At 43.2% G+C, this 24884-nt stretch overlaps 1 protein-coding gene across 1 annotated transcript in view; it reads left to right on the top strand.

Moving 5' to 3' along the window:
* Nucleotides 1–24884, top strand: part of ASCC1 (activating signal cointegrator 1 complex subunit 1) — a 133062-nt gene that overhangs the window by 21812 nt on the left and 86366 nt on the right. The gene's annotated exons all lie outside the window — the stretch shown is intronic.

Here is a 24884-nt window from a genome sequence, read left to right as displayed (position 1 = left end):
GAGACAAACAGTACTGAACAAATGTCTTGCTTAAAGACAGAAATTTTGTGCTTAGTTGTGATCATAAGTTAAAGACTATCTCTAGCTAGAAAAAATGTGTGTTTCCTACCTTGAGTTAATCACTCAGTACCCCAAAAAGAGAAAAGTGTGTTTTTGTGGAAGGCCTGCCATGCTAAAAATATAAGGCCCTCCACATTTAGAGGCATCCTTTCTTCAAATGTATTTATTCATCAGATGTATACAGGTAGGCCTTGAGCCTGGCAATTATGGTTTTAAGTTGAGATGGTTGCAAAGCAGGTCTCCATGTAACCGGACGGATTTTAATGACCTTTATTATGATGGCCATTAAGTGAATTCATTGTGTGCTATTGGCTGGTTTTTGTAAATGTGGGCCAGTTGCCAAGCACCTCAGATTCAGGCACTTTTTATGTTGGGGGAGGGTGCAACATCAGAACTTCAAAACCAGGCACCTTTTGGAGAGTCAACTGGTCATAAGTAGAGGTCTACCTATATCAGGGGTGGCAAACTTGCGGTCCACGCACCAGATGTGTCACACACTGCCATGCCCACTCCCAGTTTAGCGAAAGGGGGAAAATATCACAATATGTAACGTGACGACAACATGACGACCAGAGGTAGTGTTCAGACGGTTCGGACCGGTTCTTTCGAACCTGTAGCGGAAATTGCAGGGGGGTGCCCCCCCCTGCTCTATGTTGTCCTATTTAGGCACGTTTTTGAGGTCGGGCGCTTGCGTGGAAGGCTTGTGCAAGAGCAAAGCACATGCGTGGAAGGCTGGGCGCATGTGCAGAAGAGGTGCGTGTGGAGCGAATGTGAAACCCACCGCTGGTGATGACGTGAGTTTGACACCCGTGACCTATATGATCGCCCATTTCTCCAGAAGTTTCTTCAAGAATAACGTTGAGAAAACGTGTTTGCTTTCAAGCCCTGTTTGTGAACTTTTCAGAGTCTTTTACTTGGCCGTTGTTGCGTATAGGACAGAGGTGGGTTCCTACCAGTTCGCACCTATTCGGTAGAACTGGTTCGACAAATCTACCGAACCGGTTAGAAGAGGTTCCACCAGTGGACCCGGAAAGCAGGCCACACCTACAGAAGAGGTTCCAAACTTTTTTGAAACCCACCACTGGTCCTTGGATATGATTATTCTACACTATCATGCTCATATTTATAAAACTCAGGGCCTCTGTGAAAGGTAAGGATGACTACTGCGTTTGTGGTGCAATCAGAACATTGTGTGTGTTGAAGTTCTTTTAACGCAAACCAAAGATGCCTTTAAAAAACAAGTTTACATCAAATTCTTATGCATGCCAGTGCTGTGTGTGAGGTAATTTAAGGTGGTTCTGACAAGTGTCGTCGGCATCTTCATATCCGGTCACATGGGCGGCAAACCACTCCCATCCGGTCACATGGGTGGCAAGCCACTCCCACAAAGGAGGCCACACCCACAGAGTAGGTTCGAACAATTTTTGAAACCCATCACTGGTATAGGATAAACTAAGAAGGCCTTTAATCTGAATTTGTGGCTCTCTTTATAATGCTTAAGGAGTTACTTCTGGGGTTGAGGGCATTTTCAACCCATTTGAGAAGAGAGAAAGATCCACACAGAATTTCTCAGTTATGCAGTTTCCAAAGGTTAAGGAACCAGCCATCCAGTCAGCACAATTGATTTGGCGGGCTGAGGAATAAAAAAAAAAAGACAACAGAGGTGGTTTATTGATTAGGATAATGTAGACTCTGCTTATCTGCTGCCTTTGCAGTAGTCTGGGTTCCTTACATAATTGGTCTGCCAGTAAAATGGTAAGGCAGGCATGAATCACTTGGAAGTCCTTTGCAGTTGTGGTTCAGTTGTATTTCGAGCTTTCTTCTGAAAGAAATTGTGCTGTCCCATCACTCAAGAGAACTCGGAAGATATTTTTATTGATTGTGGTTTTGGTTCAGGTATTAATTTACCATTAAGTGAAAAATAGTGGTACGTCTTGCCTGCAGTTTGGGTGTCTCTGCTCTTGAATCAGTAAATATCTATGGAGATTCTCAGTCATCCAGGACATGGATATCCCAAAGGTGCTTTTTCAAGAGAGAACTGGACTTGTTTAGTTTTTCCTTGAAGAACATGTCCCTTCTCATCCCAGAAGCTTTCTTCACTTCTGACAGCCAGAGCTGAAGAAGCTTCTTGGTTGAGAAGCAAAACATCTTCATGGAGAATAGAGTAGAGTGGAGTAGAGTAGAGCATGACCCGACAAATGCGCGCACGACAAAAGCGCGCCGACAAAACCGCAGCAAGAAAACCGCGACGTCGAAATCGCACCCCCAACAGCGCGATGACAAAACTGCGCCCACAAAAGCGCGATTAGGGTTAAGGTAAGGGTTAGGGTTAGGGTTAGGGTTAGGTTCAGGGTTAGGGTTAGGGTTATTACCTTGTTTTCGCGTTGTTTGTTGATGGCGCGCTTTTGTCAGCGCGCTGTTGTTGATGCGTTGTTGTGGGCGTGATTTCGACATCGTGGTTTTCTTGCCGCGGTTTTGTCGGCACGCTTTTGTCGTGCGCGCATTTGTCGGTGAACCGAGTAGAGTAGAATGGAATATAGAATAGAATAGAATAGAATAGAATAGAATTCTTTATTGGCCAAGTGTGATTGGACACATATGCCCTCAGTGTACATAAAAGAAAAGATACATTCCTCGCAAATCATAAGGTACAACACTTAATGATAGTCATAGGGTACAAATAAGCAATCAAATCATATTAGGAAACAATATAAATCGTAAGGATACAAGCAACAAGTTACAGTTATAAGTGGGAGGAGATGGGTGATCAGAATGATGAAAGATTAATAGTAGTGCAGACTTAATAAATAGTCTGACAGTGTTGAGGGAATTATTTGTTCAGCAGAGTGAGAAAGAAAACAAAGTTCAGTTGCCTCTTAAAAGAGCATCTTTGGTATGTCTTGAATCAGTGCAAAGCTAGTGATTACGATCACCTGTAGGTTGGGTGAGCATGGGATAACAGGATCCCCAATCACAAGTGAACTGTAATGATGGATTTCAATAATCTTGTGGAGAAATTTACTCTTAGAAATTCCCTTCAATTTATTCACCTTTTGCCCAAATAACTTCTCTTCTTGGAATGTACCCTGTACTCAAATTAAGCTACCTACAACATTAACCAACATTAATTTACTGTTTGGTAAATTCTACATTTAGAATCAGGAAACAAAAAAAATCATAAGAACATTGTGTGTGACAGAAAGATTGATTTGCAATGTGTTCCAGAGACAGAGAGTAATTGGATTGATTTTAGAGAATTAGACACTCTCTAATCGTGACCCGACAAAAGCGCGAACGTCAAAAGCGCGCCGACAAAACCGCGGCGCTAAAACCGCGATGTCAAAAGCGCACCGACAACAGCGCGCCGACAACAGCGCGCCGACAGATGCGTGATTTAAGTTAAGGTAAGGGTTAGGGTTAGGGTTAGGGTTAGGGTTAGGTTACAGCGCGCTTCTGTCGGTGCGCTGTTGTCGGCGCGCTTCAGCGCTCATTCGTCTGCGCGGTTTTATCGGCGCAGTTTTGTCACCGCGGTTTAGTCAGCCGCGCTTTTGTCGTTCGCGCATTTGTGGTGGAACCATCTCCAATATCTTTTAAAAAACACACTTTTAATATCTCAAAGCAAAAATTTCCAGTAAATTCAGTCAAAAGCCTTTAAAATGTGCCTTCCACAATCTGTATGAATTAATCTGGAAAATAATTTATCCATTTGATACAAAAAAATAAAACCCAGGATCAAATTAAAAGAGTGAGCTACATAGCAAAAACTATCTATATTTGGATTTTTTTTTAAAAAAAACCCTCATAAAATAGAAAGTTACTTATACAAAGAAATTATAGATGCAGTGGAATTGATTATTGACTGGGAAGAAGTACTTCTGGCTAATTTGGAGTTAAAATCTTATGTATGTATGTGAGGGACGCGGTGGCTCAGTGGCAATTAGGTCCATCTTAACTCTAAACAGTCATTAAGCAACAGTCAAGGACTACTGTATATACTCGAGTATAAGCCTAGTTTTTCAGCCCACTTTTTGGGCTGAAAAAAGCCGCCTCGGCTTATACTCGAGTCAGTGAAAAATTTGCCCGAAATGGAGGAGAAAAAGGGGCGGGGCCATGCCGCTGGGTGACACTCGTGAATGGCCCAGTGCCCCTGTGAGTTTCCCCTCCCTCTGTGTCAGTTTGCCGCGCAGCGCGCACCGCACCATCCCCCCTCCTCACGTTCTAATGTAATGCAGGGCTGTCTTACGATTCCCCTTCCTCCCCCTCCTGCCGCTCTGCAACGATGTCCCACCTCCTCCTTGTTATGGCAAGCAGCCACATAGCGATGTCCCACCTCCTCTGGTACAGTGATCCAATGATAGGAATCACTGTGCCGTGTGTCATAGGAGGCAGGACATCGCTCCCGCGGCTGCATGGGACATCATCATCACAGCGGGACATCAGCATCATGAGGTGAGTGAAGTATTTCATTGAATACACCGCTAGTTTACTGTTTTTCTTTGAAATAAATATTCAAAAACATTTTTGGTATCTATTTTTATTTTTGAAATTTACCGGTAGCTGCTGCATTTCCCACCCTAGGCTTATACTCGAGTCAATAACTTTTCCAGTTTTTTGTGGTAAAATTAGGTGCCTCGGCTTATATTCGGGTCGGCCTATACTCGAGTATATACGGTATCTGTGATAGAGTTCAATGGAGTTTACTCCCATCTGAGTTTAGCCTAGCATTCTCAGGAAGTCTACCTCCCTAAGATGAATACTCCTAAATGAATTCAGCTTGTGCTAAGAAGAAACTGGGATTCATAAACTTCAAGAAAGATGAAAGCAGGAGCCATCGGAATTTAACTGCAGATTATTCAGTGAAATTTATGTATTTATTTTGTTTTATTTATTTGTCAACAAGTACAAGGAAACAAGTATGAAAACACATGGAAAATGGCACAAATAAATAGATATAAATAGGCAAAACATAGCCATAAACACATTAAAAAGTATATATAAATGTAGGAGTAGGGACAGTAGGCACGCTGGTGCGCTTAGGGAGCCAAGGTGGTGCAGTGGTTAGGGTGCAGTACTGAAGGCCACTACAGCTGACTGTTATCTGCAGCTCAGTGGTTCTAATCTCACCGGCTCAAGGTTAACTCAGCCTTCCATCCTTCCAAGGTGGGTGAAATGAGGACCCAGACTGTGGGGGCGATATGCTGACTCTGTAAACCGCTTAGAGAGGATTGAAAGCCCTATGAAGCGGTATATAAGTCTAACTGCTATTGCTATTGCTATTATGCACGCCCCCCTTAGGGACATCTTAAGAAACACGTAAGGTCCACGAAATTTAGGTAGTTGTGGACTGAGTCCACTTACCGTATTTTTCGGAATATAAGACGCACCTTCCCCCCCCCCAAAAAAAGAGGTTGAGAATCTGGGTGTGCCTTATACACTGAATACAGCATTTTTGGCCTCCTGAAACCCCACCCCCTTCACAAAAATGGATATGCATAGGCTTTGGGAGGCTTGTAGAGTGCTTCTGGGGGCTGGGGGGCAAAAATGAGACCCCCGTTTCCCCCCAGCCCCCAGGAGCACTCTACAAGCCTCCCAAAGCTTATGCATGCCCTGTTTTTTTGCAAAAAACGGGTCCATTTTCACAAAAACCGGGCCTGTTTTTGCTCGTTTTTGCCCTGCCCCCAGGAGTGTTTTTTCACAAAAAACGAGGCATGCAGAGGGGTTGGGAGGCCTTTACCTCTTCAAAATCTTGGTGCTCTTATACTCCGGTGCGTCTTAGTCCGAAAAATACGGTAGCTAGACCAAGAGGGAAGGAATAAATTGAGTATGAAAGCTTTTCTGTGGGTTTTGCATTTTCCTCAGTTACATCTTATTTCTGCCTTTTGACTGGTCCTTGGGTTCTGAATTGTTATTTCATCATGATTCCATGTGTCTTTAAACCTGTCTCCTCTTCAATCCTGAGTTGTTGTTTTTTTTCTGTCTTTGGCTACTGACTTATCTCACATCCGGTTCTTTGAGATTTTTTTATTTTATTTTAAGTATCTCCATTTCATTACTTACAGCGCCAGGGGCTCTTCCTTCACGGTGATGGTCTCTGGAATTTGACTTGCAAAGAGGTTGCTTTCGTTGGGACGGATGTTTTATAGGCCTGCAACTTCTCTCTTTTCCCTCTCCATTCCCCCAGAGTTTCTCTGTTTAGGCATCAGCAAGGGAAGCATACATATTAATGAGGATTAAGTGCCTGGCAGGCACCCACTTCCTGCCAAGACAAAAGTGAGGAATAATTATCTAATTGAGGTTTGAACCGAGAGCTTGTTATCTCACAAGAGTAAAAAAAAGGAAAAGCGAGCATGTCTAAGCAGCCTCTCTTCCAGGTGTTAATTGAAAAATACAGGTCAATTACAAGAGAGGTGCAAAGCTTGATTTCTTAAAAAATTATGTAATAAATTAAGTAGTTGTGTTACCTCCTCTGATCAAATGTCCGGATTTACAAGAAACAAATCTATGGCTAGTTCTCAGAAAAATCAGTAAATCTGATCCAAACAACTACTATCTAATTAGTTTTTAAGGCATCGCCTCAATTAATCGTTGATAGTTATTGAATGCATTAGAATGGTGGAGCTTTCTGATTTCTAACAAACAAAATGTATTTATTTGTATTTGTATTTATTAGTTTGTCAAACATGTACAAGATAGCAGGTATAAATATAGGTTCCACCACAAAACCGCGGTCGACTAAAGCGCGCTCAACGAAACCGCGTACCTGACGTCATCACAGCGTGACGAAAAAAGCACACTGTGAGCGCTAAAGTTAAAATTAACCCCTAAACCTAAACCTAACCCCCCGAAACCTAACCCTAAACCTAACCCTAAACCTAACCCTTAACCTAGCGCTAAACCTAATGCTAACCCTTAACCTAACCCTAAACCTAACCCTAACGCTTAACCTAACCCTAAACCTAACCCTAACCCTTAACCTAACCCTAAACCTAACCCTAACGCTTAACCTAACCCTAAACCTAACCCTAACCCTTAACCTAACCCTAAACCTAAACCTAACCCTTAACTTAACGTGAATCGGCTTGCTTTCAAAGCGCTTTTTAAAGCGTCCTTTTTTCTCCGCGGTCGCTGTTGTCGCACTTCTGATGACGTCAGCGACGCGCTTTAATCGGGCGTGCTTTAGTGGACCGCGGTTTTGTCGTGCCACGTAAATATAAACATGGACATGAACAAAAGAAATGAATACAAAAAAATGGGGACAGTAGGCACGCTAGTGCGCTTATGCACGCCCCCATAATGGACCTCTTAGGAATGGGGTGAGGTCCAGGGTAGACAGTCTAAGGTTAAAGTTTTGGGGGTTTGAGGATGTAACAATGGAGTCAGGTAGAGCATTCTAGGCAGTGACCAGTCCGTTGCTGAAGTCGTATTTTCTGCAATTGAGTTTGAAGCAGTTTACCTTGAATTTGTATCTATTGTTTTCCCGTGTATTATTGAGGTTGAAGCTGAAGAAGTCATTGATGGGTAAGACGTTGTAGCAGACAATTTCGTGTACTGTGCTTAGATCAAAACCCAGGCGGCGCAGTTCCTGATTGTCCAAGCCCAAAATTTCAAGCCTGGTGGCATAAGGGATTCTCTTGTGAGCAGAGGAGTGGAGGACTCTTCTCGTGAAATACCTATGGACCTGCTCAATCGTATTAATGTCCGAATACAGTGTGGATTCCTGGCAGATGAGCTTTATTTGAGAATTGGTCTGGCAAAGGTTTTATATGCCCTAGTTAGCAATACAATGATGCCAGAGAAGAAGCTTCGCAAAATTAGGTTAACAACTCTTAATGCCTTTTTGGCAATGCTGTTACAGTGAGCTCCAGGGCTTAGATCGTTTGAGACAGTGATGTGCGGTGAGGTTTATGGCTGGTGAGGCACTGACACAGTGGTGGGTTTCAAATTTTTTTAGACTTGTGGGCTTCAACTCCCAGAATTCCACAGCCAGTCATGCTCAGTTCCGATTTAAAGCGACATCATTTGTTTTTCTCTTTTGTGAAAAAGTTTCCTTCATTCTTTTTCTTCTCCCTCCCCCTCCTCCCTCCCTCTCTCCCTCCCTCCCCCCTCTCTCAAACAGACACATGCACACAAAGAAGTTGGATTGGACTATCTCTCCTACCTCCTTCCCTCTCTCACTCACTCTCTCTCAAACAAACACAAACACAGAAGTTGGATTGGATATATTTTCCAATCGCTTGAAAGCAGCTCCTCTGCCATACCCTCCCCCCATTCCCCTGCTGCCTTCCCCAAACACCATTGCAAATGCAGCCTGCTGTCTGGGTGGGAAGTGCCTGAAACACAATAAAGCCCACCCACCCACTCACCTCCTGCTTGCAGGTTGGGGTCAGAGAAGCTGGAGGGGAGCCGATCCAAGCCTTTGATTGCAGGTGGAGTCACGTTGCCTTTTCAAACTTGTAATTAGTGAAGCTGGGCTTATATAGTTTTATCCAGGTGTCTGTGTGTGTGTGTGTGTGTGTGTGTTTGAAAAGGCAACATGGCTCTGCCTGCAATCAAACTACACTTGGGGAGGGATCTACACTTGGGGAGGGATCTACACTTGAGGATGAAATTTGAATTCCTCCCCCTCCCTCCAACCCACACATACCTTTTCCAGCTGTTTCAGAGAAGATTTCAACTCTGCTCTTGCCTGTCATCATGAAAAGAAAAAAAATGTAAAAGGAAAAAGGCAAGAGCTGAGTCCTCACCTACGTCAGGAATTTTTCGCCTTTTAACCCTTGCTTAACTCTGCTCAAGTGATCATAAAATGCCTAAAGTCAGATTAGATGAGGCACATCGTTCTCCTCCCTCCTCCTGTAGAGGGTGCTTTTTAGAGGCTTTTTTAAACAGTTAAGCAGAATCATCCATGGTGACTCTGGCAGCAACTAGCTCAGCCTGACCTCAGCTCTTGCCTTTTCCCTTTTTCCTTTTCTTTTCTTTTCATGATGACAGTGGTGAGGCTCTGCCTTCCCTGACTGCACATCCCTGATTTGAGATGAGTACTCCTAGATCCTTGACAGAGTAAGGGGTCTTCGACAAGATAGTTTCTGTCCAACTTGTATTTGGTGTTCTGAATTTTTTTGCCAATGTGTAGGACAGAGCATTTATTAGTCAAGATTTGTAACTGAACATCATTTTCCCCCTCAGTTATAAAATGTATCTGTAGAAAAATCTTTGTCCCTCTAATATTCTGTAATAAAAATGATGATAACATTATATATAAATCTAAAGAATTTTTCTCTTATACAGCAAAGATCCAACTGGCTCACGAGCCAAGGAAAAAGAAAAATCATATTAAGAACTTAATAACCCTTTTGTCAAAAGTAAAACTTCAGAAAGGAAAATCTTTACATTTGAATAACATAAAAATGATAGTAGTAGTAAAAAAAAAGGAAAAAGACTAAAAAGAACTAGTGAAAATAAAAAAGGGTGAGGAAAACCTAGGAAAGGGGGGGAAAGTAGCAATCAGAATCAAGATAAAAAATGGAAATTGGGCAAAATATAATAAAACAAGGAGAAGAGGAGGAAGAAAGCTGATTAAATGGAAGAGACATCCCTGTTTTGCAGACTTTCACTCTCTCCTTAAAATTGAAACTCTAATCTACTTCAAAAAGTAAATTAAAGAAAAAAATTGTGCTTCAAAATGTGATGCATAATAAAAGAATGGTCCTCTTGATGTTTTTCTAATTACGGTGAGGACTGCTGTTGTATTTCGATCTCAGTATGAGCTTCAGATCTTTTCTCAGATAATTAACAGCAATATTAGGATCATAAAAATGTTCTCATTCATCTAGAGATAAATAAAATTGGCAGGATGAAGAAAAGTTTTCACTTGTCTTCCTGTCTCAGTGATAGGGTTAAATTATTTGTGCTTTTTAACCACCTAAAACCTGAAACAAACCTGAAAAATACGTTACTTTTTTTCCCCTCCACCATATTCTAGAGAAGTTCATTTCCTAAAGAGGTGCAAATTGTTGCACTGAATAGATTTCTTGAGAATTCTAATTCTCAACTGGATTTGTCTATAATAAGATTAAAATATTGATGATTATAGAATTCTTTGAAACTTAATAGCCATGGAGGCTACTAGTCCTCAATATTCATGAGGCTTAAAACACTTTTTTTTCCAGAGCCCCCTCTTCTGCCGTGATCTTTTGAAGTTTTGAGTGTTTTATTGCTAAAGTTTAGATCAGACCTGGCTATTTTATAACCCTATGGCCCGTGATGGCGAACCAATGGCATCCATGCCTAAAATGTTGCCCAGCGTGTGGGGCCTTCCCTGTTTGCCTTCTGTGTTTCTGTCATGAATGCGTGCATGACGATTAGCTGACCTTCGCGTGCGCGGCAGTGCGGAAAACCAGTGTGTGCATGCGCGCCGGCCAGCTGATTGCCAGGTGTGCATGCATGCCAGAATCTGGAAGTTTGGCTTTTCCGGAGCGCAATCCCTTCGCACGTGTGGCAGTGCCAAAATCCCGCGTGCGCATGCGTGCCAGCCAGCTGATCATTGGGCATGCATACATGCTAAAGGTTCAGCTTTTCCGGAGTGTGGCCCCGACGAGCATGCACGCATGCACAGACATTTCCGTGTGAACTTTTTGGCACTCGGTGCCAAAAAGGTTCACCATCATTGCCTTAGGCCACCTCCAGCCCTTTGACTCTCCCTGCCTAGCCCGCATGGATTGCTTTTATTTTAAAGGCAACTGCTGTTTTATTTTCAATTTACGTACATGCCTGTGTGCATATCCTGTGTACCTTCACAGCCCTATTGATTTGGTCCTCCACAACAGTCTCATATTCTCCTGTAGCCTCTTGGGAAAATTAATTTCCCATCCCTGGCCTAGATTTTTTTTCCCCTTCAGGAGACCATCAGTTCCTTAATTTTTTATTTCTTTCCGCGTAGAATCAAATCTTCTTTCAGGTATGTTAATGTTCATTTTTAGAGATGACTTCATGCAGATTACACCACAACAAGATATTTCAGAATTAATTACAGTACTTCTCTTGGCTCTGCTTTGGAGTTCTCCTACCTCATCTTCAGTTGAACTGTCAACCAAAGCAATTTCCTCTTCTGTCTCGGAAAGGAAAATCATTGGACCTTTTACAGCTGCTGAAGCTGGTAATTATTTTTCTATTTCTGCTTGAGGTGATGTAAAAGATTAATTATGCATTATGTGGCTAGTTAGTCTTAAACAAGGGTGAAGGTAGTTTGAGTAGTTTGGAGAACTGGCAAATGCCACCTTTGGCTGGCCCAAATTGGGATGGGAATGGAGATTTTGAGTATCCTTCCTCTGCCACGCCCATCAAGCCACGCTCACAGAACCAGTAGTAAAAAAAAAAGAATTTCACCACTGGTCTTAAGTAGAAGCTCAGATGCTGTTTTCAAGAGCTCATGGAGGAGCAGAGAAGCAAACTATCCCAGCATTTCCACATCCTGAGCAGATGTTGAGACCTGGACCCTTTCCCATAGGAAAGGCATCTGTCCTATTCATTGCAGTCCCCCTCCACTACCTACCAATACTGCTGAAGAACCCAATACCGAAAAAGACAGATGTCCAAGAATGGGACACTCCCTCACCCAACAGACTTGTTCATCCAGTATTACTGTGGACGATTATCATCTTACTAGAAGCTGACCCGTCACAGCAACACAAGGACATTCATTAGCAATCTGACCTCCTGGACAGGGGCAAATGGACCCAAGTAGAAACTAGCAGCACATAACTGGACTGCCTCGTACTATAAGTTGTTGTCATTAGAACTAAGATAGAATAACAGAATTGGAAGGGACCTTGGAGGTCTTCTAGTCCAACCCCCTGCTAAGGCAGGATACCCTACACCACTTCAGACAAATGGTTATCCAATCTCTTCTTAAAAACCTCTGCTGTTGGAGCATTTACAACTTCTGGAGGGAAGTTGTTTCACTGATTAAATGTTCTAACTGTCAGGAAAGAGGGGCCACTCAGTGTCCACATCAGAGGTTGTACTCAGCAGGTTCTGACCAGTTCTGGAGAACCGGTAGTGGAAATTTTGAATTGTTCAGAGAATAAATACCACCTCTGACTGGCCCCGCCCCATCTATTCTCTGCCTCCTGAGTCTCAGCTGATCAGGAGGAAATGGCGATTTTGCAGTAGCCTTCCCCTGGAGTGGGATGGGAATGGAGATTTTACAGTAGATTTAGGTTAAATTTTGAGGATTTTTAGGTTAGATTTTTTAGGTTTAGATTTTGAGAGCTGTGCGCATCAAACCCTTTTGCAATCATCTGCAACAGAGGTGGTATTCAGCAGGTTCTGACCGGTTCTCGAGATCCGGTAGCAGAAATTTTGAGTAGTTCAAAGAACCAGCAAATACCACCTCTGGCTGGCCCCGCCCCATCTATTCTCTGCCTCCCAAGTCCCAGCTGATCGAGAGGAAATGTGGATTTTGCAGTAACCTTCCCCTGGAGTGGGGTGGGAATGGAGATTTTACAGTATCCTTCCCCTGCCACGCCCACCAGGCCACACCCACCAAGCCATGCTATGCCCACCAGGCCACTCCCACAGAACTGGTAGTAAAAAAAATTGAATCCCACCACTGGTCTACATGTGCCTTGCTTCCTGAGTCGACTCCTTGTCCTCAGTTGTTCTCCTGTCCTAAGAGCTCTGTGCATACGCACATCTGGAACAGGACCCAGCTGTTCTTCCTTTCCACTTATCTCAGCCTCCAAAGGCAGCTGCCTCTCCAGTGGCTGGGAAATGTCGGACGGCCCTGGCTCTATCTTTGTGTCCAATGCACAGCATCCATCAGAGCCTTCCCCAGACTCCAGAGCTGGCCCAAGTTCCTCCCAAATTTCCTCATTGTGCGAGTCTGCCGCCAGCTCTGTTGGCAGCTGGTGGGCCCTAACATTATTCATAATTTCTGCTTATGTTAACGTTCTTGTTAGAGGGTGTTCAAATTGCCCGCCTCCCAACAGAAAGTTGAATCAACCCATCAGCATGCAATTAATGGGTAGTTGAGATTTAGGAGGTGTGCACATCAAACCTTTTGCAATCATCTGCAGCAGAGGTGGTATTCAGCAGGTTCTGACCAGTTCTGGAGAACTGGTAGCAGAAATTTTGAGTAGTTTGGAGAACCGGCAAATACCACCTCTGGCTGGCCCCACCCCATCTATTCTCTGCCTCCTGAGTCCCAGCTGATCGGGAAGAAATGGGGATTTTGCAGTAACTTTTCCCTGGAGTGGGGAGGGAATGGAGGTTTTACAGTATCCTTCCCCTGCCACATCACGCCCATCAAGCCACACCCACAGAACCAGTAGTAAGAATTTTTGAATCCCACCACTGGGAGATTTGCAACCTATGCTTATCAACCCCTTTGTAGCAAAAATATGCGTCAATACTTAAGTGCTGTTCCGGACAAGTTCAAATCAAGATTTAGGGACTTTTGCTACATACAATTTCATCTTGTTGGTAAAAAGTCATGATGCTTGCATCGTGCTGTTTTTCTGTGAAATACAAAGAAAATCCTTCCGTTCTCTTGTGGGACCAAAACCTCAGAGTTTGATGGATGTTAGAACAATTGGAAACAAGTGCAGCAATTCGAAAAAGACGGTTACTCTCTGTTTTCTAATTAGAATGGAAGCAGGATAGATCTCTGTGGGGGAAATATATTATTTTTATGTATTACTGTAAACTGTCTAAAACAGACTTGAATATATTACCAGGATATGTTTCCTCAGGAAACAAAGAATAAATCTAACAACCATTCTAATTCCCAGAACAAATTTAAAATGTGTGTACATGATATCATTTTCAAAGGCTAGGCAAAATAAAAAAGAGGGTATCAAATATACTGAGAATTATAATGATTGAATGTTAATGAGTTGTAACCAAGCCTGACTTGGTGTGACATACTATGAATGATCAACAGCTTCCAATTAATACAAAGGGAACAGTGAGAGATTCAGGGCAATATTAACATTTGTAGGCTTCAACTCCCAGAGTTCCCCAGCCAGGGGAACTGGCTGGCTGAGAAATTCTGGGAGTTAAAGTCCACTACAAGGTCGGACACCTCTGCTCTAAGCATTTGTTTCTTGGCTCAAGGTACTAAATGTTTACAATAAAACGTGTCTCTGATTAACTTAAGTGATATTTTGTGGAAATAATCTTCTGGTAAAATCTTGGCTTTTTTCAGTAAATCAAGCCTGCAATTTATCAGGCTAAATATACTGATAAACTAGATTCTCTTAACCCAGAAAGGAATGAAGTCCCACCAAGTTAAGAAAAGAAGAAATGTAAAGAATTAGAAGTGTTTTTGTGTTTGTGCATGACACAAACGTATGCATGCTCCTTTTAGTCATTCTTGACTCCTAAGACTCCTGTGTATATAATTTCTTGATGGAATAAAATGATCGTTAATGATCCCCCCAAAAAAGTTGAATTGCCCCATAATTAAAAAAAAACACCTATAGATTTTACAAGCTACTGGAATGACAACATAATTGCCTGCTGTTCTTTGAAATATAAAGTTAAGGTTTTACAATGATTTTATATCCAGCAGAGGGCAGTATTTGGAAAGTAGTTATGTTGACTTACCTTTAGCAGATTTTTAGAAATCTGTACATTTATTAGCTTGGAATATATTATGTAGATTTACATGGAATTTATTTTTTCTATACTACGCATAGAATTAAAATAAGTAATTTATAGATGCCTTACTACCAAACACTTTTTAATCAGAACCATATGAAATTCTGTAACAAAAATAATAATCCAAACCATCATCCTTAACTTAATGGCGTTTAGAAATACTGCTCTGTTTCTCAAAATTAGCAATCCTTGTTGTCAATGTAAAGTATTAAGAAGCTGAATCAACTGCTTCAATTAATAAAAAAAAAGTTCAGTGTTTAAAGTAACCAGCAGTACTTAACGGTTCCACCACAAAACCGTGTTCGACTAAAGCGCGCTCGACGAAACCACGTAGCTGAAGTCATCACAGGGCGACAACAGCGCAGAGACAGAAGCACGCTGTAAACGCTAAACCTAAAATTAACCCCTAAACCTAAACCTAACGCTCCTAAACCTAATCCTAAACCTAACCCTAAACCTAATCCTAACCCTTAACCTAACCCTAAACCTAATCCTAACCCTAACCCTAACCCTAACCCTAACCCTAACCCTTAACCTAACCTAACCCTAACCCTAACCCTAACCCTAACCTAACCCTTAACCTAACCCTAAACCTAACCCTAAACCTAACCTTTACCTTAACTTGAATCTGCTTGCTTTCAAAGCGCTATTTAAAGTGCCCTTCTTTCTCCGCGCTCGCTGTTGTCACCCTGTTGATGACATCAGCGACGCGCTTTAATCGGGCGCGCTTTAGTCGACCGCGGTTTTGTCGTGTCACGGTACTTAACATTTCATATTTGCTTGAAAAAGGTGGAAAACCTCAGACATGAAGATGTCTGTATGGTGTCCTTGGTGTTCTCTGACCTTGATAGCTTCTCTGCAAAACTAGGTAATAGCCTCCATAGTCTCCTCTATCGGTGCATGGCCATATAGATAGCCGGAGTTAAGCCAGGTTTTAATTTTTCTGTGGTGGATTGTTCTAGGGCAGTGTTTTTCAGACTTGGCAAATTTCAAATTATGGACTTCAACTCCCAAAATTCGCAGCTTTCTCAATAATAGCCAGCACACTTGAAAACATGCAGCCCTCAGAAGTTCTGCTTCTCTTCACATTTAGGAAGGTCTTCCATTGTGTTTTATTTCAATGGCCTTTGGCTATACAGTACTGAGGAATTGGGCAGCAGCTTAATTATTGATTCATTGATTGATGTATTATGTATTGACTCTAAGCAACCACATAGGTAGATTTTATCCTTAACCATCAGTCTCCAAGCTGTTCCTTCAGATCTTCCAACAGGATAATTCATGTCATTGTTAACTAAATCCACTCACCTTGCTCTTGGTCTCCTTTTCTCTTTCTTTCTGCCTTTCCCACCCTCAGAATCTTCTCTAGAACTTCTATGGCAGGGGTGTCAAACTCGATTTCATTGAGGGCTGCATCAGGGTTGTGTTTGATCTCGGGGGGGGGGGAGGATGGTCGGGGGACATGGGCAGGGTGGGTATGGCCAGCTCAACCTCACTCATCGAGACTCCGTTTTCAACCACGAAAGCCTCCTGCAGCCTCCCTGTGCGGCCCCCCTGGGCCTTCGTTTTCACTGTTAGAGGACTGCAGGAGGCCGTCGCAGCCGAAAACGGAGTTCAGGCGGGCCTTGCACGGCCTCCCCGAGCTCCCATTTTCGCTAGCAGAGGCACCGCCGGCTGGTCCTTTGCTGTTTCCAGTGTGGCCCCGTGGGTCAGGGTTCACCGACAAATGCGCGCTAGTACAATGCGCGCCGACAAAACCGCGACGTCAAAATCGTGCACCATCAACAAACTAGACGTGAAAACAACCTTATAACACATCCACCCTAACCCTAACCCCTAATCGCGATTTTGACGTCGCGGTTTTTTCGGCGCACATTTGACTAGCGCGCATTTGTCGGGTCATGGTGGGCCAGATCTAAGTACCCTGTGGGCCGCATCCAGTCCCGGGCCTTGAGTTTGACATCCCTGGTCTGTGGAGATTGTCAATCATCCAGGTGATGGTTGTCCCAAAAGTGCTTTTTCAAAAGGCACCTTTGTTTTTCTGTGAAGTTTCTCTGCTCATTCAAGAAGCTTCTTCTGTTCTGTCAGAACTGAAGAAGCTTCTTGGATGAGAAGTGAAACATCTTCAAGGAAAAACAAAGAACGTTCAGTTGCCTTTTGAAAAGGCACATTTGGGACCTTCTCTAGAATCCTCACATATCTGAAGTAGGATATTTTGAGCCTGGGCACCTATCCCTTGAATTCTGGACTATTTTGTAGTTTCCTTTTTAAAAAAAAATATTTCTTTGGTTGTTCATGGTATTTTCAGGAGTCTTCTCCAACACCCAAACTCAAAAGCATCAATATTCTTTTTTCATCATAATATTAATTACAGTTTGATATACTAACTTGTAGTGAATTCTTGTGATTTTCTACATTAATAAATTGCTGCATTTTGGCCCATTTGTACAATTGACAATTTTGTGCATTCATATGATTGGGATAGCTGTAAAATGAATAAACCTCAATTATATATTTTGAGGAGCAAATTGGAAATCATTTATTGGAATCAATGAAAGCATACTACAGTTGTACTGCAACCCTTTTGGATGTCTTCACAGTTTCATTTTATTCTGCTTCTGCTCACTGTAGTGACTTATTACAGGAAATTATCTTTCCAGTGAGATCTGAAAACTATTTGTACAAATGAGTCTGTCTAATTGCTCGTCCTGTTGCAATATCAGGCCAAATGAATTTGCCTGGATACGTTCCGGATGGAGTCTTATTATTTATGCAGTACTATCTGTAAGCGTGGTACTTTGTATGAGAAGATAGCTTTACTTGTTGGATGGCCATCCAAGGTTCCGCGGGCCTCATAAGCATATAAAGGTAAACGTTCCCCTTGCACATATGTGCTAGTCGTTCCTGATTCTGAGGGGGCGGTGCTCATCTCCGTTTCAAAGCCAAAGAGCCAGCGCTGGGACAAGTAACAAGAGCTCACTCCATTGCACGGTGCTAGGGATTTGAACCGCCGAACTGCCGACCTTTCTGATCGTCTTAGTCACTGAGCCACTGCATCCCTACGTATATATGAAGCCCAATATATTTATTGATTTAGTATATAGCATATCATACATGGACTAGCAATAGATATTAACATTTCATCTACATTAGCAGAACACAATAAAATATAAATGTTAAAAAGATCTATATTCAAACACCAATGTCTAGGCCAGGAGTCTCCAACCTTACCTGGCTGGGGAATTCTGGGAGTCCGCCAGGCTTAAAGTTAGCAAGGTTGGAGACTTCTGGTCTAGGCCACCTAACCAGTGAAGCACAGCATCATTTATATTTAAAACATCAGATACTGGACTGGTATACGCCCTCAGCTTACCGCCGGGCACTGTGATCTAGTTTGATGTGAGACCCCAGTGGTGGGTTTCAAAAATTGTTCAAACCTACTCTGTGGGTGTGGCCTCCTTTGTGGGAGTGGCTTGCCACCCATGTGACCGGATGGGAGTGGATTGCCGCCCATGTGACCGGATATGAAGATGCCGACGATACTTGTCAGAACCACCGTAAATTACCTCACCCACAGCACTGGCATGCATAAGAATATGATGTAAACTTGTTTTTTAAAAGGCATCTTTGGTTTGCGTTAAAACAACTTCAACACACGCAATGTTCTGATTGCACCACAAACGCAGTAGTCATCCTTACCTTTCACAGAGGCCCTGAGTTTTATAAATATGAGCATGATAGTGTAGAATAATCATATCCAAGGACCAGTGGTGGGTTTCAAAAAATGTTAGAACCTCTTTTGTAGGTGTGGCCTGCTTTCCGGGTCCACTGGTGGAACCTCTTCTAACCGGTTCGGTAGATTTGACGAACCGGTTCTACCAAATAGGTGTGAACTGGTAGGAACCCACCTCTGTGAGACCCCCACAGTCACACTGAAGGGAGGATACTATGCCCCATTTATACAGAGAGTCCTGGCAGATAGCAATAGCACTTAGACTTACATACCACTTCACAGTGCTTTACAGCCCCCTCTAAGCAGTTTTACAGAGTCAGCATATTGCCCCCAACAATCTGGCTCCCCATTTTATGGATCTTGGAAAGATGGAAGGCTGAGTCAACCTTGAGCCTGGTGAGATTCGAACGGCCGAATTGCAGGCAGCCGGCAGGCAGCAGAAGTAGCCTGAAGTACTGCACTCTGACCACTGCACATCGTGGCTCCAGACATTGTGTGAGGTGCCACTCCTGTTCGGGATTGTCCATTGCTGATGGTGGTTGTTCAAAGCCTGGCACCATTTTTTCTAGGATCATTTATATGCCTTCCTATGACTGGTGGTTCAGTGGCCCATTTGGCTTTCCATTGGGAATCAGTGTTAAAGTTGTGCCAGTGGTGGCTTCCAGGTTTTGAGTCAGTAGGCAACTGCTGTCATCCAGACAACTCTGTAGATCATGGATATCAAACTCGCGGGATCACGATGCTGTCACGTGACGTATCATGACGTTTTCCCCTTTACAGAGCTGAGGTGGGCATGGCCTGTGTGTGACTCATCCAGCCCATGGGCCACCAGTTTGACACCCCGGCTGTAGATTTTCCTATGAAACCCAGTTTAAAGTCATTCTATACTCCCAATATGAACCACTGGTATGCCTTGAACCCTGGACCATTCCAAGTACTTTTATTTACTTGTTGTCTCATAAGATAATTGATGCTTACTAAAACATGCTTACATCTTAACTGAGTTTATAAAGAATTTGTTAGAAGCAATCAGCCAGAGGTTATTAACAGCCTTCATTTTAATATAAGACTGCAATTTAGTTTGACCTAGTTGCATGTTGAAAAAAGAAGTTGAATGTAAACATACATTTTACTACAAAGTCTCCTCCCAGATGTTTTTAGAGTTTTCATCCTAGGTTGCCAAATTGATTTCAGCAGCATATATGAATGAATGAATGAATGAATGAATGAATGAATGAATGAATGAATGAATGAATGAATGAATGAATGAATATCTTCCTTAAACATCTACTGCTCTTTGGTATTAATTGTCCAATGCTAGGATATTCAAGTTTATTAGGATTTATAGGAATTTGCAGAGTGCAGTTTTAAATAAAAGTGTCAGTGCAGCTCAAAATCATTAAATTCATTGCAAATATATAATACATCTGTCTTTCTAGAGCAAAACCTGGAACAATCCGCTTCAACTTTGCCAAAGGGTTTTTAATCAGAAAAAGCATTGATTTGGCGTATTTTAAGACCTACAAAATTTCATTGGAAAGAGGCAGCATGGATAGTAATACAGCAGATACTAATTTTGGAAAATCCCAGAAAACACTTGTAACAACAATTGTTATACTCAGGTGTTTAAAAAAAGTTGGCTTCATGAGCCTTTTGTTTCTATTATAGCTAGTCCTCGATTTACAGCCATTCAATTAGTGACTGTTGAAAGTTACCATGGTGTTGGAAAAATTGGTTTTCACACTTATCACAGCATCCCAATAGACACAACTTCAAAATTTGGGCACTTAAATTTCTCAGCTGACTTCTGACAAGCAAAAGTCCATTGGGGAAGTCAGATTCATTTAACAACCACACAATTCACTTAACAACTCCAGGAATTCACTTAACAACTATGTCATTTAAGAGCCGCTGTGGTGCAGTGGTTAGAGTGCAATACTGCAGGCTGCCGGCTAACTGCAATTTGGCAGTTTGAATCTCACCAGGCTCAAGGTTGACTCAGCCTTCCATCTTTCCAAGATCCATAAAATGAGGACCCAGATTGTTGGGGGCAATATGCTGACTCTGTAAAACCACTTAGAGGGGGCTGCGAAGTTGGTATATAAGTCCAAGTGCTATTGCTATTTAGCAACTGCCTCGCTTAGCAACAGAAATGTTTGAGTCGCAAGTTACATAAGTCATAAGTTGAGAACTGCCTATAACCGTGATGGAGAACCTATTGCATGCATGCCACAGGTGGCATGTGGAGCCATTTGTTAAGGCACGCGAGGTGTTGCCCTGTCAACTCCAGCGCGCTTGTGTGTGCTGGCCAGCTGATTTCGGCCTTCATCTTCAGCTGGTTTTCATCCTCCAGAGGTTTCCTGAAGCGGTTCCACCACAAATGTGCGCACAACAAAAGCACGCCTGACTAAACCGCGGTGACTAAAGCGCGGTGACAAAACCGCGCGATGAATGAGCGACTAATTAGCCCTAAAGCGCTCCGACAAAAGCGCGCCGACAGAAGCGCGCTGTAACGGAACCCTAAACCTAACCCTAAACCTAAACCTAATCCTAAACCTAACCCTAAACCTTACCTTAAATTAAATCGTGCTTCTGTCGGCGTGCTGTTGTCAGCGCGCTTTTGACATCGTGGTTTTAGCGCCGCGGTGTTGTCGGCGCGCTTATGACGTTCGCGCTTTTGTCGGGTCACGTCCTGAAGCCTCCGGAGGGCGAAAAACACTCCAGTGCGCAATCCGGAAGTCTCCTGAAGCCTCCGGAGGGAGAAAAACGGCCCTACGGGCAACCCAAAAGTTTGTGAACGGATTTCCAGTTTGTGCGTTGTGCTGTTTTTCGCCCTCCGGAGGCTTCATGGAAGCCTTCTGAAACCCCAGGAGGGAGAAAAACGGCCCTATGGGCATGCACGAGGGTTGTCACGTGTGGGCATGACACCCCCCCCCCCTACGCTCCCCATGCTTTTGGCACATGATAGCAAAAAGGTTAGCCATCACTGACCTATAATATAGCATTCCAGCCTTCTCTTCTGCACTGGAGCATAGAAAAATACAGGTAGACAGTTGTGGGCATGGAAGATGACTTTGATTCCTGGAAAGCTGTAGAGGGAGAATTCAGCTATTTAAACTGATAGTAATTATAACATTAATTCAGGATTGGGGTTTTTTTTTTGCCACCATTCCTTCTCTATGGGATTAGATTAGACTATGCTGTTTTCCTAGAAGCTGCTTATTTATTGTGTTAATATACTTTGTGCTCATTATATCTGCAAGCATTGCAGAAATTAAAAAGAACTGCTGCCAATAATTGGAATCTACCAGATCTGCTCCCTGCTGTTTCACCAGCTTCTCTGTGCTCCTGATGTTCATTATCGACTATAATAGCTTCTGTTGCTAGGCTCTGATGTTTGGAGATTAAGAAAAGTTCATAAAAATAGACACTGAGCTTTGGAAGATATCTGAAACACCTTTTCACCCAGATGGGAGTTAGAGCTTTTTCTCAACTTTGTTTTGATAGTAAAGGGTGGGGGAGAAGGACAAAATAGAGGAGTAAACTCCTTGGAGTTTTTTTTAACAGTTTAACAGAGTTGGAAGGGACCTTGTAGGTCCTATAGTCCAACTCCCCCACCACCCAAGCAAGAGACCCTACACTATTTCTGACAATGGCAGTCCTGTCTCTTCTTGAAAGCTTCCAGTGATGAAGCTCCCACAGCTTCCAAATGCAACTTCTGTTCCGTTGGTTGATTGCTTTCACTGTCAGAAAATTTCTCCTTATTTCTAGTTTGAATCTCTCCTTGACCAGTTTCCCTCCATTATTCCTTGTGTGGCCTTCAAGTGCTTTGGAAAATAGCTTGACCCCCCTCCTCTCTGTGGCAGCCCCTCAAATATTGGGTTCCACCACAAAACCGCGCTCAACTAAACTGCGTCGCTGACATCATCAACAGGGCGACAACAGCACGGAGACAGAAGCACGCTGTAAACCCTAAACCTAAAATTAATCCCTAAACCTAAACCTAACCCCCCTAAACCTAATCCTAATCCTAAACCTAACCCTAAACCTAACCCTTAACCTAACCCTAAACCTAACCCTTAACCTAACCCTAACCCTTAACCTAACCCTAAAGCTAACCCTAAACCTAACCCTTACCTTAAGTTGAATCGGCTTGCTTTCAAAGCACTATTTAAAGCGCCCTTCTTTCTCCGCGCTGGCTGTTGTCGCCCTGTTGATGACGTCAGCGATGCGGTTTAATCGGGCGCGGTTTAGTCGAGCGCGGTTTTGACGGGTCACGCAAATATTGGAACCCTGCTATCGTGTCTCCCCTGGTCCTTCTCCTCACTAGACTAGTCAGTTCTGCAACCGTTCTTCATATGTTTTAGCCTCCAGCCTCCAGTCCCCTAATCATCCTGGTTGCTCTTCTCTGCACTGTTTCTAGAGTCTCAACATCTTTTTATAGTTGTGGTGACCAAAACTGGATGCAGTATTCTAGGTGTGGTCTGACTAAGGCCTTATAGGAGTGGTGTTAGTACCTCACTTGATCTTGATTGTATCCTTCTGTTAATGCATCTTAGGATTGCATTGGCTTTTTTGACTGCCACTGCACACTGCTGGCTCATATTTAACTGGTTGTCCACGAAGACGCCATCCCTCTCACAGTTACTGCTACTAAGCCTGGTTTCACCCAGTCTTTATGTGTAGTTTTGGTTTTTCTTGCCCAAATGTAAGACTTTACTTTCCTCTATGTTGAATTTCGTTTTGTTAGATAGGATCCAGTATTCGGTTCCACCACAAATCCGCGAAGCCCTTATCCGCGGAAACATAAGCGCGAAGACTAATTCGCGCCGTTCTAAGCGCTAAGGAAAAACGCGACCTTACCGCGATGACATAGTCACGGAGGACAAATTCGCGCATTCCCAAGCACTCAGTACCCTAAACCTAACCCTAAACCTAAACTTAACGCTAAACCTAACCCTAAACCTAACCCTAAACCTAACCCTAAACCTAACCCTAAAACAAACCCCTAAACCTAATTCTAACCCTTACCTTAATTGAAATCGGCTTTCTGCCGCGGCGCCGTTTTAAAGCGCCCTTCTGTTGCCGCGCTGTTGTCGTAGCGGTGATGACGTCGCGGCTTTAGCGCCACGATTTTATCACCGCGATTTTGACAAGCGCGGTTTTGTCGTGCCACGCCAGTATTCAACTCTTGTCAAGATCCATCTGGATCTTGAGCCTATCTTCTAGAATGTTGGCTATTCTGCAAATTGGGTAAGTTCCCCTTCTACTTTCTCATCTAAGTCATTTCGAGTCTGCCATGAGAAGTACCATTCCCATTTACCATGTTTTAATAAAAAATCATTTTTCCCCATTGCTCGGTAACAATAAAAACCGTCTCCCAATAATACCATGTTTCCCAGGGTCTTACTTTTTTTGATAACCCCCCCCCCCCCAAAATAAGCACTTGGCCATATTTTCAGGGAGGTCTTATTATTTTTGAGGTGCAGGAGGCAGAGAGCGTGGTCACCTCATGGCTGCTGCTGTGTTGCAATATTTTCAGAGGGGCTTATTTTAGCGCATGCGCTCAGAAGTCCGATTGGGCTTATTATCCAGAGAGGTCTTATTTTCAGGGAAACAGGGTAAGAACAGCTATTAATAGAAAATAAATAAAGAAAAGAGTTTCTAATCTGTCGGCAGATTGTTTTTCATGCCATTAAGGTCTGGAGATCTGAGAGTCATGATTACAGTCACAGAATATGGAGCAGTGTTGCTCTTTGTACTTATGCGTCCCATCTTTTTCAAAACGTGGTTATATGTTTTGAAAATTTCTAATGGCAGAGATTCCTCAGAAAGGAAATATTACTTCTTTCAGTGCCAAGGAGTGGCCTATATCAGGCTTCTGTTATTTGAGGATCAAGACTTCATCATTATCATCAGAATTCGAAGGGACCTTGAAGATCTTCTAGCCCAATCCCCTCTTCAAGCAGGAGCCCCTATACCCATGATGGCAAACCTATGGCACATGTGCCGGGAGTAGCGTGCAGAGCCATCTCTCCGGGCACACAAGCCATTGCCTGTTGCTCTTCCAGGTTCTGGCGTGTCGGCCAGCTGGTCTTCATGCGTGCAGAGAGCCCGAAACTGGAAGAACAGCCACCCGGCGCGCATGTGTGCACCGGGCACCTGCTCTTTTGGTTTCTGGCGCGCATTCATGCACAAAGACCAGATGGTGCGTGCTTGCTCACCGGGCAGCTCCTCTTCTGGTTTGTGGCACATGCGAGCTCCAGTTTTGGCACTTGGTGACGAAAAGGTTCGCCAACACTGTCCTATACCATTTCACATAAATGGATGTCCAGTGTCATCTTAAAAGCCTCCAGTGATGAAGCATCCACAACTTCTGGGGTCAAGCCGTTCCCTGGTTGATTGTTCTCACTATCAGGAAATTTCTCCTTCA

The sequence above is a fragment of the Thamnophis elegans genome, chromosome 15, assembly GCF_009769535.1.
Source record: "Thamnophis elegans isolate rThaEle1 chromosome 15, rThaEle1.pri, whole genome shotgun sequence".
NCBI classification, from domain to species: Eukaryota; Metazoa; Chordata; class Lepidosauria; order Squamata; family Colubridae; genus Thamnophis; species Thamnophis elegans.
The sequence above is the reverse complement of the archived record's forward strand: the minus strand, read 5'-3'. Positions and strand labels throughout refer to the sequence as shown.